Here is an 18,959-nt window from a genome sequence, read left to right on the forward strand (position 1 = left end):
CTCTGTGATCGTCCTCTTGCAATACCCCCTCATGTTCTTAGGTCATATATTTTCTTCAAATTTATTTTGTGCATCTTAACGGTTAATACTCAAGGCAACTTTTGCCCAGATTTTTGCCAGCTTACTCTGGAGAAGTCGAGGCTTGCTGAAAGTTGGAGCCTGCAAATTCTAGGCAGTCAGAGTTAACTGATTTCAGAAAAAATTATGAATAGTATGATGAGCACAGACTTTTTGTTGCTTTTATAGATTCGTTTAGGAAGTTGGAGGGAAAAATTTTTTTTTTTAGAACAAATATTATTTTCATTTGTGATTTGTCACCCCTCCTAGCAACGAGGTTACTGTTTCTTCGCAAGTCTGTCATGTAAATGAACTCTGCCATTTTTTACTGGATTTATGACAATGCTCAATTAGGCTAAGTAGCGCCGCAGCAAATGTGATTGAAAATGTGATTTTGCAGTCCGAAAAAGGCTGTGTACGGTGAAATAATCGCAAGAAAACACACATTTGTGTAGGATGTGTACAGATTCCACGGAGTCTGCCGTTTTCGATTCTCAGTCATTCAGTGTAGGCTATAATGCGTTAGGCTGCAGTTTTTTTGTAACCATTTAAGTCACCAAAAGTGTGATGCAGTGTTGGGTGTAATGCATCACTAAGTAATTAATTACTGTAATTTAATTAGGCCTACTTTTCCCTTCAAAAATAAAGTAGCCTACCTTGTCACAGGCACAGCCAATCTGAAGGGCGCGTGGGCGGGCTCGCGACAAGCTCCGCAAAATGGATAAGTAACGTACATAATCAAATTCATGAATATACCATTTTAACATTATTAAAAATACATACAGAGTTACTTTACAATCTTTGTCATAGAATACACTAGTCTGTTAACATTTGACAGTTTGAACGTTCTTTAGGCCTACTTTTATCATTTATTTTGAAGATCTGAGGTGAATTGTCCATTATTGCTTTCAATACGGCAATAAAAGACACACAAAATGATATTCAAACTCACAGTAGACGCTTTTAACATTAAATAAAAAATAAACAGTAGCCTAGCCTACCTGAGATTATCAGCCTACTTTCTGTTGTTTTTCCAGCTGCAACGTAGCAGAATATAAACCGTTTCCAAAATAGAATCATCGCGTGTCGCCATCGCCGTTGGTTAGGACCACGTTAGGACACGATACAGGAATGGTGTAGCCGGCCTACCTTTTGAAAAGTACCACCCCAGTGACGGCTTTTTTTTTCTGAGTTACTTCTATATAACAATTCTATATAAAACAATAGTGGATTTAACATCAACATTTAACGTCTAATGTTAAAATGTAGGCTATTATTTTAATGTAACCTCCCTTTAATGACTTTGATCAGTTCAAGAATAATTTACACAATATTTAAATATTTATTTGAAAGAATTAAAAGTGCAGTTCATGTCATTCCTTGTATTTAGAAAGTAATTAGTAGGCCTAGTAATGCAATACTTTTTAGAGAGTATTAGGCCTACAGTAGGCTAATCTAATTACACTGTTGAAGATGTAAAAAAAACCAAGCACAAACTTTAAAAACATGGCATTCACTGGACAAAAACATCCTAACTTTATTTGAGCTTGATTTTGGCGAAGTGTTAATATAATGACAATGACAAGTATATGATCCACTGTCATTCTATATAGATCAGTGATATGATCACATAAAGCCATCAAATTTGACATCACAATGTTTAATTATTATTATTATTTTTTAAGTGTTTTGTGGGGTGCTCAAAATGAGCTTTTGCCTATATGTCACAATATGAGGTAAATCCGGCCCTGGATGTACATCATTGCTTATGTTGCACAAGTGCCCACTACTGGCGGAACCCTTGCAATAGGTTTAAATGGATCATCATGTTGCATTGTGGATCTGCCTGAAGTGAATGAGCATTGTTTACAATTCTTTTTCTGGTTCATACTCTTCAATTAGCTGCTTATTGATTTGTACATGCTGGCCTCTGTTAATTAACCAATCACTGCGGCTGATTTATAACTGATTTGTGTGTTTTAAATAAGTATTCGTCAGACTGTGAATCTGTGAATTAAATAAGTATTCGTCAGACAAGTGAATGCACTGAGTCCATCTCTGAATTACTGAATTAACACCGAATTACTTAAACTGCAGGATATCATTTTTTTCAGTAATATTTGTCACAACTCCTGAATGAAGCAAATTTGTGTACTTATAGTGAAACTTAAGTAGCCTATCATTGCTGAATTAATGTCTATGACGTCACAGTGATTCAGATGAATCCATCTGGTTTAGTGTTGATGAAAGGGTACTTATGCCTGCTGTGGTAGTGTATATACAAAAAGTTTAGGAAATGCTGTCTTAGTTGTCAGCATACGTTTGGAACACTGAAAATGCTGTCTAGATCGGCAGTTCACAAGGTTTTGCAACAGACCAAATGTTTTTATGTTCTACACTGGTGCTAACAGTTCTTATTTAACAACCCACAATGCACTGATTCCAGGCATGCAGTCCCACATCTCATCCCCAAACTTCCGGCCACCCCCAAATTCCCTCTTCTCTCTGTCACCTTGAGCCTTGCCGTCATGCTTCTGTGATCGCTCTAAAGGTCAGCGCATGTAGCCACTGTCATTACCTGTCACTCTCACTCCCTCCCTCGTTCTCTCGCTCCTCGACCACCTCTCTGTCATGCATTTCATTCCTAAGCTCTGGAAGACAGATCAAAGTGCCATCCTTAGTTGGGCTTTGAAGGTTACAAGCGGATAGGGGTGATCTCACAGCAGAGTTGAATGAGAGACAGGGAAACATTAAATGGAACAGGAGGTGGCTAAATGTTCTGGTGTAAGTGACAGTCATTCAGTGGTTTAGAATTAGCGTGGATATCCATCAGTGTGCCACTTAGCATTAGGCTCCTATTTGCATCCAGGACACCTATTTAGGGTGAGCTGGCAGGTTAGTGACAGTAGGAGAACCAGCTGGAGTTGGCCAGTGGGGGAGATGTACCTGTCCAAATCTCTATAACAAGCATTAGTAATGCTAGAAATCATGTGGTCCTTAGTTTGGAAACTAAATGTGATCAGCTGTATTACACATTTTGTACTGATCAGGTCTCATGAAGTAAATGTGAAGAGTGTGAGATGCTTTACAAAGCCCTTAGGCTACGTTCACACTGTCAGTCCAAATCTGGTAATTTGTATATCCAATTGGAATCTGATCTTAAATTATTGACTGTCCACATTGTGTGTCGCAACTGTTCCAATATGATTTGTGTGTCCATGCCGCTCTTTCGTTTTCCGGAATATCTGCATTGGTTTCTATGACAATGATGTTGCCTTGGTAGGTATACCAACAACAACAACCGCAACATGGAGGAGTTTGCAATACAGATGTTGTCTTATTTAGAGGCAGAGGGAGAAATGTAGGAGGCTGGTGTGCACTGCTTTATTCCGAGTTTGCCATTCACACTTGCTAAATCTGATTGGATTTCAATCGGATATGCACAAAAATCGGATTTGGACTGACAGTCTGAACGTAGCGAATGTGGACGTCAATAAGTTTAGATCAGATTTCAATCAGATACACAAATAATCGGATTTGGACTGACAGTGTGAAACGTGGCCTGAATTTAGCCTTAGAGGGAGAGTTTACCTGAAAAATTATCATTTTTGTAATGTCATAATTTATGAAATAATCAAATTTGAAATAATCTTCCCCTCCAAGGAGTTTTTAACTATAGAATCACTGAAACTGGATTATTGAGTCAAACTTTTGAGCTTGATTCAGTTTACAAATAGGACTGACTATGTTTTCCATGCACTCATATTTGTCAGTTGGAATTAATCCAATCTGACTTCAGATTCTGAAAGTTCTGAAAATTAAATATTGCAATTCACTTGTTTTTTTGCATGCGCATGTGCAAAACTTCAGTGCATGCGTAGCTCAGTCACTGCGTTCAGAACCGTATACGGTTTGTATTTTTAACCCAGCTATTGGGTACACAAAAATAACCCAATGAGTGTAGAAAGCACTGTGATAATGTCACTGGGGCTACCATTACAATAATTAATAAAATAATATGTAAAAAAAAAGAAAAAAAACTGGGCATATGCGTGAGGGTATTTTTGAATGCAGTTAAGAAAATAGTTTCAGATCGAGCTCAGTCGGCTTGATTGAGGTGTTTACACAATGGCTTTTCCATTAGATTGAGACATCAATCAGATTACTAACCGTTTATTTGGTTGCATGTAAATGTAGGCCTCATTAGGGATTTTAATCAGCAATTGAATTGTTCATTTCAGCTGGTTCTGTTTTAATCAACCGTTTGATCCAGTTCACAAGTAGAACTGAAAGAATAATTCATGAATTGGAGTATAGCACACTATAGTGACTTAGTCACCTGTAGTTATACTATTAACTGTTGTTGTATGAAAAAGCCCTACTCAGAGATTGGAAATCTCTCTCTTTTTTTTCTATAAAAGAAAGGAAGTGGGTAAATAATTTTCAGTTTTGGTCAATTCTTTCTTTAACAATCTCTGTTTAAAAAAGACTGTCATAATCAAAAATGACAATTCTTAGAGGTGATGGAAAGGCAGAACAGAAACTGCTAAAGCAAAGCAAACACAGGTGTGTCTTTTTATCAACTCAGAGGTAAGGACTAATCAATGGCAAACTTTAATCAGATATGATCAATAATTCATGGCCTGAGGCATAGCCATCCCATCTCTAAACCATTCTCATACTGACGGCACAGGATGAATAATTCAGACACCATTTACACAAAACCAAGCACCATCCTGATGCCAGATTACTGAATTAGAAATATTATGCAACAAAGAATGTTAATTAGACTGGAGCGATCCAGCCTGCCTATATTGAGTTAAAAAGAAGAAAGATGAACTAATAGGCTACGTTATATCATTCAACAAATGTTTTTGGGTCTGCTGTGCTTATCATTTTGCCAAAAAAAAAAAAAAAAATCAGTTTTCAGGATATATCATAGTTCTATTAAAAAACATGGCCACTCAAATGTTTAAACTAATCTTTTCTACGATAAATAAACAGTAAATTTTTATATAATAAGTTGAATTTCCTCACAATATATATATATATATATAAAAAATCAGAGGTCACTACAGACAAGCAAACTCAAACAAATCAACAGACAAATACACACAGATATTTATGGCACTGTGATTTGAAAAGTGGTCATGAATTAAAAAGTGAATCACAAGCTAGTGAATCACGTAACTTTGCAAGAGCAGAGCGAGAGGGAGAGAGAGAGAGAGAGAGAAGGGGGGTAGATGGATGAAGGGTAAGGGAGAAAGTGTAATTCTTGTTTGCCTCAATTTATCCTGAAATCCCTGACAGCAAGCAACCATAAGTCACCAAATAATCGCTCTCGGTAATTTAAAAAGATCACTCATGTCTCCTTCACCTTCCTTTGCCTTGATCTCTTTATCTAGCATCATCAGCGTACAGAAGTCAAAACACAGTTCATTCATAAACTCAGAGCTCAGTCCATTTTGTTCCTTCTCTCTTTATGTCTTTTTACTTTTGGTAAGTACATTTAATAAAAAAAAAAGAAATCATACTATTGTCTTTGAAATATGGTTAAAGTTACTGCTGAATGTACTGACAAGTATTTATGGTAAACTAATATACAGTATACCTTAATGCATTTCTAATGAACCTTAGTCCATGCTTGTTTGAACATAAACGTAGCTAATAAATCCATATAAATCTATACAGTAAAGCATTGCAAAATTGCTTTTTAGAGTATTGTAGATGTGCAAACACACATCTTCAATTCTATCTTCAATGTTGAACATTGAATAAACATCCGGGCAACAAATCAGCAAAGGGAAGTGGATTGTAAAAGTAAAAAAAAAGGTGTTTATAGTGATGTTATATATATTTAAAAGTCCTTTTATGCATTTTGTGTGCTTATTTTAGTGTTTAGAGAAATTCGCACTGTACAACCAGGTGTAAAGAGTGTAGGGTGACAGAAGCTGAAGAATGGAGGCTATCAGTGTGAAACCGAGGAAAGGATTTCACAGTCTGAAACATGATGCTCATGCATTTACAGGGAAGAGTTCTAATGAGGGCTCACGGTATTGATATCTCCATGGGAACATCCCAGGGCACAGCTAACAAACCACACTCTTGTATTGTGACATTTCTTTAAATGTACAAACTGCTAACTGCAGTGGAAAATATGAATATAATGTGTGTGATGCTTGAAAATGCAGAGGCAAATAGATAATTCCATTTTATCTCGGGGTGGAAGTAAATAATTTGCATTCATCTAAATATTTCGATGGACAAAATTATATTTATTGTAATTTATTGTAACAGATCTTTTGTTAGTTTTTGGTAGAGTATCCGAGGCACGAGCCACAAAGGCACAGTGCTATTCTGGATAGGGGCGGGGAGCAGCAGCTCATTTGCATTTAAAGATACATGCATGAAAACAGCATTTTTCCTTCAACTCAAAATGGCCATTTACAACATGGTATTATAAATGATCTGTGGGGCATTTTGAGCTGAAACATCACAGACACATTCTGGGGACACCTGAGACTTATATTATATCTTGTAAAAAGGGGCATAATAGGTCCACTTTTAAGTTGGCAATCGATTTTGTCTTTGCAACATATTTTCTCCTACTAATAAGAAATATAATATTATTGTAAAGAGGGTTTGTCAGGTCTCAGAATTTCCTCAGAAGAACTTTGTGAATGTGTGTTTGTGTGTGTGTGGTTGTCTCACCCACAGACCACGCACCCTTGTCATGTTCCTGTCACATCTGGAGCTGAGAAGAAAGATGAGTCCTCACGCAGAATGACACAATGTCTCGATGTGACTGATAGAAAGGTAGAATGTGTCTGCAGCACTGGAGAAATCAATCCTTCCCTTCGTCTGCCCTCTCCCTCACTTCTCCCTCAAAGCTGACCCCCCCCCCCCCCCCCCCCCATGATTATATCAACTCTTTTTTTTTTTTCTATCTGCTCTTTTTTATAATTTTTACTGCAATTAAGACAAAGTTCTATGAAGAGGTGAGCCTGGGTCTCCATCCGGCTATTGTATATCTCTATGTGTGTGTGTGTGTGTGTGTGTGTGTGTGTGTGTGTGTGTGTGTGTGTGTGTGTGTGTGTGTGTGTGTGTGTGTGTGTGTGTGTGTGTGTGTGTGTGTGTGTGTGAAACACAAACAGATGTGTACCGGCGTCTTGAGGGATTCTTTGTGAAAATGTTGTTGTGTATTTATTTTTTTATGTGTTATGACACTGTTTGGACTGTGCGGCTGATTTCCATCCCTTTGAGCTTTGAGCTTTGAGCTTTGTCTGCCTGGATTCGGAGGCGGTAAATAAGTGGTAATGGAAGTGAATGGGAGGGACTTGGGGAGCACTCTCTGTCATCACTTTAGAAGGTTGTGACCCCAGAGCGCAGTGACACCGAGCTGTTAAATTATTCAGCCGTCGTCTCGCGCGGGGCCTCGGGAGGAGTCGAGGCTGTGATTGCTGGAAGCTGACTGACTGACATTTGCACATGAAAATCGGCTTGGTTTTCCCACTCCGAACACTGGTGCTGCTTAAGAAAAACAGCACAAGGCCTCTGCGGGGAGACGGAGGGCAAGGTACTGTAATGAAAGCACCCCATCTGACTAACGCACTGCGCGAGGCCTGCCAATGAGAACGGCCTCGTGAGATAAGTGGCAAAAATCATTTAAAGGCATCTTTCATTTGGATTTGACACAGCTTAGGCCGAACAGTTATTAAACATGCAAAGTGCTAGGGGTAGAACAGATCATAGTCGATCCGCGATCCGTACAGACCAGGCCCCACTGTTCAGCTCGCATGTGATTTGCAGATTAATTGCAAAGTTTAACCATCATAAAGTGAAAGATTATCATTTGCACTTGTTTTGTCTTGCCAGTTCACACATTCAAGCAATTTAAGACACAAAAAGGCGAAACGCACATAGAGAGGCTTGATTCAGATTATAATTGATTCCTTTTTTGCGTCTTCTTGCACTTGAACAGACACACAGAATAGTACATGCTAATTGTTAAAGAAATCACTAAACTAATTCTGTAAACTACAAGTACATTAATATTATAGACTAAAATGAACAGTGCAGCACAAACTACCCGTTAAAGGTGAATGGGAGGAATTTGACCACATCTGGAAGTCCTTCTGATAGTAAAAGCCTTAAAAGTGTTGCTGTAAGTCCTCAACCCAGAAGCCCAAGGGGAACATCTTCATCTGGTAAAACATCTTCATCTGCTTACATAAATTTGCAGGTCATTATTTGCCGGTCCTACCCAAGAAGGTCAAGTCAAGTTTATTTGTATAGCGCTTTTCACAATACAGATTGTATCAAAGCAGCTTCACAGTATTAAATTAAAATAATACAACAAAGTTTTTTTCAAGAGGAATTTATTGATTGATAAAATTAAATGAAATATCCCCAAAATATCCCCAACTGAGCAAGCCAAAGGCAACAGTGGCAAGGAACCGAAAAACTCCATCAAGTGACCTAATGGTGTCCTAAAACTCCATCAGGTGACCTAATGGAGAAAAAAAAAACCTTGGGAGAACCCAGGCTCAGTCGGGGGCCAGTTCTCCTCTGGCATTTATGAGCTAGAGGCCGGATTGTAGTTTGAACTGTAGGATTATATGAATGCCTGGCTGAAGAGATGCGACTTTAATCTAGTTTTAAACTGGGAGAGCGAGTCTGAGCAACGAACAGTATCAGGAAGACTATTCCAGAGTTTTGGAGCCAAATGTGAAAATGCTCTCCCTCCTTTGGTGGTTCTGGATATCCTAGGTATGACCAAAAGCCTTGAATTTAGTGATCTTAAAGAGCGCGATGGATTATAGGGCGATAGAAGATCCGTTAAATAGACTGGAGCTAAGCCGTTTAGGGCTTTATAAGTCAGTAGCAATACCTTGTAATTAATACGGAACTTTATAGGTAACCAATGCAGTGATGATAAAATCGGTGTTATATGATCATATTTTCTTGATCTCGTAAGAACTCTAGCGGCGGCATTTTGGACTAACTGTAGCTTGTTTATTGAGGATGCAGGACAACCAGCTAATAAAGCATTACAGTAATCCAGTCTCGAGGTCATGAATGCATGAACTAACTTTTCTGCATCAGAAACTGATAGCATATTACGTAGCTTAGCAATGTTTCTAAGGTGGAAAAAGGCTGTTTTTGTAACATATAAAATATGATTTTCAAAAGACAGGTTGCAATCGAGTATAACACCCAGGTCTTTTACTGTAGAGGATAAAGTAACAGGACATCCTATGATGTTAAAGTTGTATTGTGCGGGGTTTTGTGGGCGGTTTTTTGAACCGATAAGTATTACCTCTGTCTTGTCTGGATTTAATAAAAGAAAATTACGCGTCATCCAATCTTTTATATCTTTAACACACTCTGTCAATTTGGAAAATTTAGCGTTTTCATCCGGCCGTGATGAAATATATATTTGAGTGTCATCAGCAGGGCCTGAAATTAACACCCGACCACGCGCCAAATGCGGGTGAATTTTGCAATTGGCGGGTAAAACTGTCAATCTACCTGCCACATTGGCGGGTAGCCAATGAGAATTGAGTGATTCATTAGTTGTTGGGTTTTTTTGCGTCTGTTTTTTTATTTATTTATTTTTTAAGTCCGCGACGTAAAATACGATGTTTTGGATGTGCGAGTAACAGTATTAAACTGTTGGTGAGATGGGATGAGATGAGATAAAGCAAAGCTGACGTTGGTTATGGTACAATGACAGTTACACAGATGTGTGTGCGTGTGTATGTTGAGTTGGGAACCAGTGAGAAAATGTCCGGTACCCGGTAACTTTACCAGTAATATTAATATTAATTTAGTTCTGCTTAACGGTTCAACTGACTTTGATTAATATGCGCGAGTGAGAGAGCGCAAGACAGCGCTCAACCAGTTGTTTGAAGACGTGAGAGTGCGCGCGCGCGGCCGGGGCTCTCTCTGCTCGTTATCGCCCTGTCAGGCGCAGCAGTCATTCTATTCTACATCACTTACCGATCAAATAAGGCTTTGGCGGGACAAAAATCGAGACGGCTTTGGCGGGACAAAAATCTTCGGCCGCCCCAAAAATTTAAATGCAGGAAAACTCCTGACAATGCTCGTAAGCGTTTGCTGCGCTGTTTCTTACCTTGATTTACGTTGACTTTACTAGTTCCAGCTTCACCGTCACCGCTTTTTTTTTTTTATATATATATGTTTAGAAAACCTCTATTTTCTTCTTCTCTTTTCTTTCCTCTTCTGAGCACCGGACTTGTGCTGAACGGGCATTTTAAGCGTACTGAACTTCAAATTAAATGACAACATCAAATTTTGATCAGTGGCCAAACCATTTTTGTCTTGGGTGCGGGGGGCCCCAGTTCTGGTGGGGGTGGGGACATGTCAAAAAGTGGTGGGGACATGTCAAGGAGACCACCAGACCTCATGAAGATGCAGCAGTGGAGGAAGAGGAGTGCATCTGCTCCTTTTTTGTGGACTCAGATTAGCAGCAGTCAGTATATATGAATATGACATATGACTATGTCTGTGACACAACAAATGAATAAAAAGATGCAGCACCTAAATGTGTATTCTTACAAGTTAAAGAACAATGTTTGTGTGATTTCTATTTTTCACCTTTATGAGGCAAAAAAAAAAAAAAAAAAAAAACTGGCTGGTAAAAAGTTACTGTGGCAGGTGGATTTTTTAAATCCACCTGCCACAGTGGCTGGTGGTCAAAAAAGTTAACTTCAGGCCCTGGTCATCAGCATAACAATGGAAACTAATTCCATGTTTCCTTATAATATTTCCAAGAAGGTCTGCAATTGTCATGAACTGCTCCGAGACACGAAGGTTAAGATCCAAGTGCAGCTTTTATTGAAGGGGTAATCCAAAGGCGTAATCCAAAGTACAGGCAAAAGGTCAAAACACAGGTAGGCAGTCCAAACAAACAAATAAAGAAACAAACTAACAAAACAGGCAGGGACCAGAGGCAAGAGAGTAATCCAGGGACCAGGGCGAGATATTCAAAAACCAGACAAGAAACCAGGGAAAATGCTCGGAAATGCAGACTAACAGTACAACAAGACTTCGCAGTGAGTGAATGAACATGGTATAAATAGACAGACTAACAGGATGAGACAGGTGAATACAATCAGTGAATGAGGTACAGGTGAATGTGATCAGTGATAAGTGATGATGAGTCCAGGCAGTGAGTTATGGGAATTGTAGTTTGTGAGTGAATAGGAGAGTCTTATGTGGAGTGCCCTCTGGTGGCTCTCAAGGGCACTCCAGCTGGTGATCGTTACATAGCCCCCCCTTTAAGGAGCGGATTCCAGACACTCCTAAACTGTCCAGGAGGGAGGTGGAGCGGAGGCGGACCCGGGGGCGGGATGGAGGGCCAGGCCCGTGGAGCGGCAGAGGACCTGGATACTGCAGCAGGATGGGAGGCCAGGGCGGATCAGGCTGTGCAGGTGACCAGGGTGGAGCAGGGTGTGCAGGTGACCAGGGTGGAGCAGGGTGTGCAGGCGACCAGGGCGGAGCAGGCTGGGCAGGCGACCAGGGCGGAGCAGGCTGTGCAGGCGACCAGGGCGGAGACAACCCTTCAGGCGGCCAGGGAGGAGACGAACCTTCAGGCGGCCTGGGCGGAGACTTTCCCTCGGGCGGCCACGGCGGTGAAGACCCCTCGGGCGGCCACGGCGGTGAAGACCCCTCGGGCGGCCACGGCGGAGGAACTGGAACAGACACCAACGGCTCGGGAACTGGAACTGGCACCACCGGAACTGGCACTGGAACTGGTACCACCGGAACTGGCACTGGAACTGGCACCAACGGCTCAGGAACTGGAACTGGCACCACCGGAACTGGCACTGGAACTGGCACCACTGGCTCAGGAACAGGAACAGACACAGACACAGACACTGGCTCCGGCTCAGGAACTGGAACAGACACAGACACTGGCTCCGGCTCTGGATCTGGAACAGACACCGGCTCAGGGAAAGGCATGTCGGCAGCCATCTCTGCTGAGGGTAACTCTGCTGAGGACACTGGCTCGGCGGAGACCATCTTGTCCCGAGACACTGGTTCGGCGGAGACCATCTTGTCCTGAGACACTGGCTCGGCGGTGGCCATCTTGTCCGAAGACACAGGTGTGGAGTCGGCCATCTTGTCTGAAGACACAGGTGTGGAGTCGGCCATCTTGTCTGAAGACACAGGCGTGGAGTCGGCCATCTTGTCCGAAGACACAGGCGTGGAGTCGGCCATCTTGTCCGAAGACACAGGCGTGGAGTCGGCCATCTTGTCCGAAGACACAGGCGTGGAGTCGGCCATCTTGTCCGAAGACACAGGCGTGGAGTCGGCCATCTTGTCCGAAGACACAGGCGTAGGAAGAGGAAGAGGAACCGATTCAGGCTCAGGATCAGATTCAGGCTCAGGCTCAGGCTCAGATTCAGGCTCAGGAACAGATTCAGTCTCGGCTGGATGAGACTCTGGATGGGCGGACGTGACGTGAAGCTCTGACTCGGCAGGACTGACGTGAAGCTCTGGCTCTGGCTCGGCAGGACTGACGTGAAGCTCTGGCTCTGGCTCGGCAGGACTGACGTGAAGCTCTGGCTCTGGCTCGGCAGGACTGACGTGAAGCTCTGGCTCTGGCTCGGCAGGACTGACGTGAAGCTCTGGCTCTGGCTCGGCAGGACTGACGTGAAGCTCTGGCTCTGGCTCGGCAGGACTGACGTGAAGCTCTGGCTCTGGCTCGGCAGGACTGACGTGAAGCTCTGGCTCTGGCTCGGCAGGACTGACGTGAAGCTCTGGCTCTGGCTCGGCAGAAGTGACGAGAACAGTCTCTGGCTCGGCATAAGTGACGTGAACAGTCTCTGGCTCAGGATCAGCACGCTCTGAGCTTGACGAGACCAGCAGCGAGGGCTTTGAGCTGGGTAGGACCAGCGGCGAAGAGGACTCTGAACTGGTTAGGACCAGCGATGAAGAGGGCTTTGAACTGGACAGGACCAGCGATGAAGGCTCTGAACTGGACGGAACCAGCGGCGAAGAGGGCTCTGAGCTGGGCAGGACCAGCGGCGAAGAGGGCTCTGAGCTGGACGGAACCAGCGATGAAGAGGGCTCTGTGCTGGACGGGACCAGCAGTGAAGAAGGCTCTGTGCTGGACGGGACCAGTGGTGAAGAGGGCTCTGTGCTGGACGAGACCAGCGGTGAAGGCTCTAGCTTGGCGGGCATGTCGCCTGCTGTCACAGGCGCGGCGGGCATGACGCTCTCAGTCTCAGGGGCGGCGGGCATGACGCATACTGCCTTGGCTTCGGCAGATCTTGCGTGAAGTGCGGGCTCGGCTGGACTGGCGTGAAGTGCGGGCTCGGCTGGACTGGCGTGAAGTGCGGGCTCGGCTGGACTGGCGTGAAGTGCGGGCTCGGCTGGACTGGCGTGAAGTGCAGACGGTGACATGGCGTGCCACGGAAGGAAGCTCTCCAGACATCTGGAGAGTGCCTCTCTCCAATCCAGACCAGAGAGATCAGGGAGCTCCCTTGGGTCGACCTCCTTAGCCCCCAGCCGGTAGCACAACTTAATTGCCTCGTCACCTAGAGAGCAAGAGGCAGCGAGAGGAACAAACCCCCAGGTGTACTGGAACAGATCGAGGCTATCCAGGGCCAAGGCCGCGATCTGTCCAGCGAACTCCCGGCTCATGCTGGGAAGATCAGGAGAGATCCGTACTGCTGGATTGCTGGAGGTCATAGCTGCTGGATCTGGGTGTGGCGAAGTCTTCTGTCATGAACTGCTCCGAGACACGAAGGTTAAGATCCAAGTGCAGCTTTTATTGAAGGGGTAATCCAAAGGCGTAATCCAAAGTACAGGCAAAAGGTCAAAACACAGGTAGGCAGTCCAAACAAACAAATAAAGAAACAAACTAACAAAACAGGCAGGGACCAGAGGCAAGAGAGTAATCCAGGGACCAGGGCGAGATATTCAAAAACCAGACAAGAAACCAGGGAAAATGCTCGGAAATGCAGACTAACAGTACAACAAGACTTCGCAGTGAGTGAATGAACATGGTATAAATAGACAGACTAACAGGATGAGACAGGTGAATACAATCAGTGAATGAGGTACAGGTGAATGTGATCAGTGATAAGTGATGATGAGTCCAGGCAGTGAGTTATGGGAATTGTAGTTTGTGAGTGAATAGGAGAGTCTTATGTGGAGTGCCCTCTGGTGGCTCTCAAGGGCACTCCAGCTGGTGATCGTTACAGCAATACCGGGCAAAAGCTCTTAGAATTCCCTTTCATTTCAATGGTGTTTCTCAGCTGGTGGTTGATATCTGCCTTCTTTGATATCTTTGTAGGCCTGATAAGCTGATGTTTATACAGTATACACGACTGTTCAAAAGTTTGGGGTCAAGATTTTTGTTAAAGAAATTAATACTTTTATTCAGCAAGGATGTAGCCTATTAAATTGATCAAAAGAGACGTTAAAGGAATTAAACAATGTAACAAGATGATTTAAAAAAGAAAAAAGCTGTTCTTTTGAACTTTATATTCATCAAAGAATCCTGAACAAAAATAAAATATTAAGCAGCACAACTGTTTTCAATATTGATAATAATTAAGCAGTAAATCAGTATAATAAAATGATTTCTGAAAGATCATGTGACACTGAAGACTGCAGTAATGATGCTGAAAACAAAAACAAAATCCTACAAAACACATTTGAATGGTAGTGTATGTATGTGTGTGTGTATATATATAGGCTATATATATTTATATTATACACACACATTATTATTTTTATTATTTAAATATGTTGACAGATAATCAGCCGATATTGGTATAAAGTGCATTTCTAGTAAGTAAAGTAATGATTTTAATATTTTACTAATGTAATACTGACCCTGACGGAAAGTGCTGTAGCGGCATATAGCCTACTGTTACTATGGTTACCTCTGTTTGCAAAGGTCAGTTTGGCAGGAGGTGAAAAAGAAAACATTATTATTATAGTCTTATTGAAATATTCCTAATATAATATATAGCATCAAACCTATGTAATACTAATGAGATCCTCCAACAGTTTGTTTTGACATCCTTTGGGGGGTTAAATATTTGATTTGGGAGGTCCGACCCCCTAAATCCTCTAATAATTCACAGCTGTTTTATGTTGAGTTTTAGTGTTGTAGAGCTGATACTTTACTCCTCCTTTAGGTTTGGGTTTATGCAGCCTGACAGATATTTGCCCATGTATATGGATTGATTACCTTTGAGACATGTCTTCGAATTCAGAGTGTCAGGGTAATGAGACCAAGTCCAATTAGTTAATCCTCTGAGCCAATAAAACCGATAGGCAGTTTGTACAGGGTGAAATGTAAGTAAGAGGCTGTTATTTGTGTTTCAGCTGCTGTATACTGTAGCTGAGGGATGACACTTATGCTGTATACTTGTTTAAGATAAAGACATAAGATTAAAAAAAACTTCTTTTTTTTTTTTACAATCATGGCCTTTAGATCCCTCTCATCTCCTTTAGATCGGAGATGATGACTTTTGCAGATAAATAACAAGCGGTGCTAACATTTGAGCAAAATGCTTTGGATTAGTCTCTGAGTCCTCTAAGATGAATGTGGACTTAACGAGAGAACAAGTCGTGCCGCTGCAGACTTTCAGCATGCTTGACCATGTCTCTCTGTTTGAGAGAGGGAAGGAAGAGTGGGAGAGAAGGGGGTAAAGACACAGAAGGGGTGGAGTGCAAGGCAGATGACAAATTGTGATTAATAAATGTGGTCCGGGACGGCAGTGTGGAACGATGCTTATTAATGGAGAGAATTAGAGTGGCTGTGCAACTCAATCTACACACTGTCACTCTGCATCAGGCACCATGATCAGAGTCTAATGAAACAGCACAACAGAAACACACACACACACACGCACGCACGCACGCACGCACGCACACACACACACACACACATACATACATACATACAAGCTCATCTACAACATCCCCCTTTCTCTATAAAGTTCACAAATCGTACTTTATTTTATAATCATTTTTTATTTAGATAATTTATTTTAAGATCCTAAGACATTCAGAATTGTTTTTTTTCTTGAATCTTTTTTTCTTTTATCTTATTTTTTTTGTTGAAAATTTGTTAATTAATTAAGATAATTAAATGAATGAAATAATGAAATTTAGATAATTAATTTTACTGCAAAAAAGTTTTTTTTTTCCTTTCTTTTTTCTTTTGTTGCAGTGCACATAAACAAATACTGACACTATCCCTGACCTTTAACTTCTCACACCTTTTTTCTCTCTCACACTCAGGAAAAACAGATATTTACCTTACATTTATTTTTCATCTGTTTTTGCATACACAAAAGTGAACTCTCCATGACATAAGTCAGCATCTAATTACATCCTTTCATGCACACGCCACAATGAATACCATTCCTCCATTATACCTTATTCCTGAAACAGAGTGAAAGTACAAAAGGCTTTTGTTTCAGCACTTGGTGATGTTTTATTAATCTTTTTCCCCCACCATTACCCTCAAAGGCACTGATCTATAGACTGTTATATTTCAGATCAAGATCCGTTTTTTTCCTACAGGGGAGAGAGGTCAGGTCACCGCTCCTTTGGCCAATTGGGAGACTCCGTCAATATTCCCTGTTTAAATGAGTGTTAATTCATGTCCTAATTACTTTTTACTGCCCAGTGGTAATCTCATTATCAAATTTTTTTACATAAATAACAGCATATAAAATCATTCTTCACACCTACTTGGTTACACGGGTGGATCTATGTGCACAATCCATGTCTCAATAAGTGTCACAGCAACTCTCATGGGATCTTGTCTCTGGTAGTGATTAGTGAGTCTGTATGTGTTCATGTGTAGTACACTTGTGTTTTTCTTGTTATTTTCCATCAATTTAGTGATAGAGGCTTAGTGTATATATAGATAGCCTACCGAAACTACAGATCATGGAGAGATTTCTTTTAAATAGCATACTAACAGATTGCTCTTGCTAGGTCAGTAGTATTGTGCAGATATTCTGTAATACCTTCTACAATTGTAAAATTGCGCAATGTACATCAGTATGAAGTACACCTTTTAAAATGTTTTACTGTAAAAACAATTGTGACTTTATATCACATTGTATATGCTGAGGTGGAAACAGGCTTCGATATTTATTTTGATGTATTATTTGACTGAACTGCTAACTGATAGTTTCAACTAAAGCTGAAAACACTAACCAAACAATACTATAGAAACAGACTAAAACCATGGAAACTTAACTAAAACATGAACAAAACCAAAGTGAACACAGATAAACCCTGACAGTGGTAAGGCTAGAACTAATATTTAGTTCCAAGAAAACTATCCAGATAATTTAATCCAACTCTCGACAGTTGTATGTCAAGCAACAGACTAACAGAGGTCTATAGATACATGATATGAAACAACCATCGACAGCTTGCTTGAGTCATCATCAGTGACAGAAAAAAGAATATCACCTTTACATTAAAGGCAAATAAATTTGTCAGATGCAACAATACTCAAGTCTATCTTAGTGCATGACAAAAAAAAAAGGTTAGACTGGCCCTGGCTTGCCATTTTACCAAAATGGTAGCTGTGGGGTAAACTGTGCCAGATACTTTGGGATTAGGCTGTGTCACTGACTCAAAGGATGCAGCTTAAAAGCATCTTTTCCAAATGCATTGACACAACTTACCCCACTCTCCCCTTCATGATCGAAGAAAAATAATAGAGAAAGACAGTATGGTGAAACGAGACCAGAAAAGAAGAGGGAATGAGAGACAGACAGCTCAGAGACATGTGCATTTTTCAATATTAATCATCTCAGTAATATTTTAACAGCCACTAAAAATCCAATTCTCGCTATATTGCCTATGTCTCCTAGCGATGATTATAACACCCATTGTGGTTAAACCCGCACAGTGTGTGTGTGTGTGTGTGTGTGTATTTCTAATGGAAGGGACTGACTGACGCACAAAGTGGGAGTGACATAACACTGTATAACACAAATGCACTTCTTACTCTGGGAGCATCTTTCTCACATTTCTGTCCACTTCTTCTGTTCTTCTCTCCCCTGACACTGGTCATATCGGAGAAAGGGGTGTAGAGAGGGGTGGCCGGAAAATGTCAATATCCAATGTCCAAAACTGCTACTTTTCAGGAAAACACTGTATTTTTTGAAATAATTAAAGACTGTGTTGTCAAAGTTGATATTGTGGCTTTATGGCCAGATACTAAGCGCAGCACATTACTTTTTTTATCAACTTATAGGTTAGAACGTTTATTTTAGCTTTGTATGGGCCAAAATCTCATGTCATATAAGATGACGTGCAACGCACAAGCTATTTAAGACAGTATTGGCTATAGCTTTTATATGTGTGTTTGTTTGTTTGTGTGTGTGTGTGTGTGTGTGTGTGTGTGTGTGTGTGTGTGTGTGTGTGTGTGTGTGTGTGTGTGTGTTTCTTGAGTAAAGAAAATGCTGTATTCAAACAACCAGTTTTATATTTACCCATGCATTGCAAACAAGCAAAGACGGTCCAAAATGTGTGCGGCACTTCATCGACTGATCTTCCAATTTTTCTCACACCCCCTCTACAACCTCATTAAACTTTAAAAATTCAGATGTGTGAATACGCCTGACAGGCGTTACACAGAATTCTCAATGGATCTGCTACTAGACCCAATATTTAAACACTGGTAGCATTAGCCTTCAAACAGAGGATGCAATGCAAAATCTGCATAAATGCGCTCATTTGGCCTATTTTATGCTGAGTCAGTTTTAGAAATCTATTGAAATGAAAAAAAAGGGCATTCAAACTATTGTACACCTAAAGCTATAATATAATCTGTAGAAATTATATTCCATTGCTAGATAGATAGATAGATAGATAGATAG

This window comes from Leuciscus leuciscus, assembly GCF_965113295.1.
Source record: "Leuciscus leuciscus genome assembly, chromosome: 18".
NCBI lineage: Eukaryota > Metazoa > Chordata > Actinopteri > Cypriniformes > Leuciscidae > Leuciscus > Leuciscus leuciscus.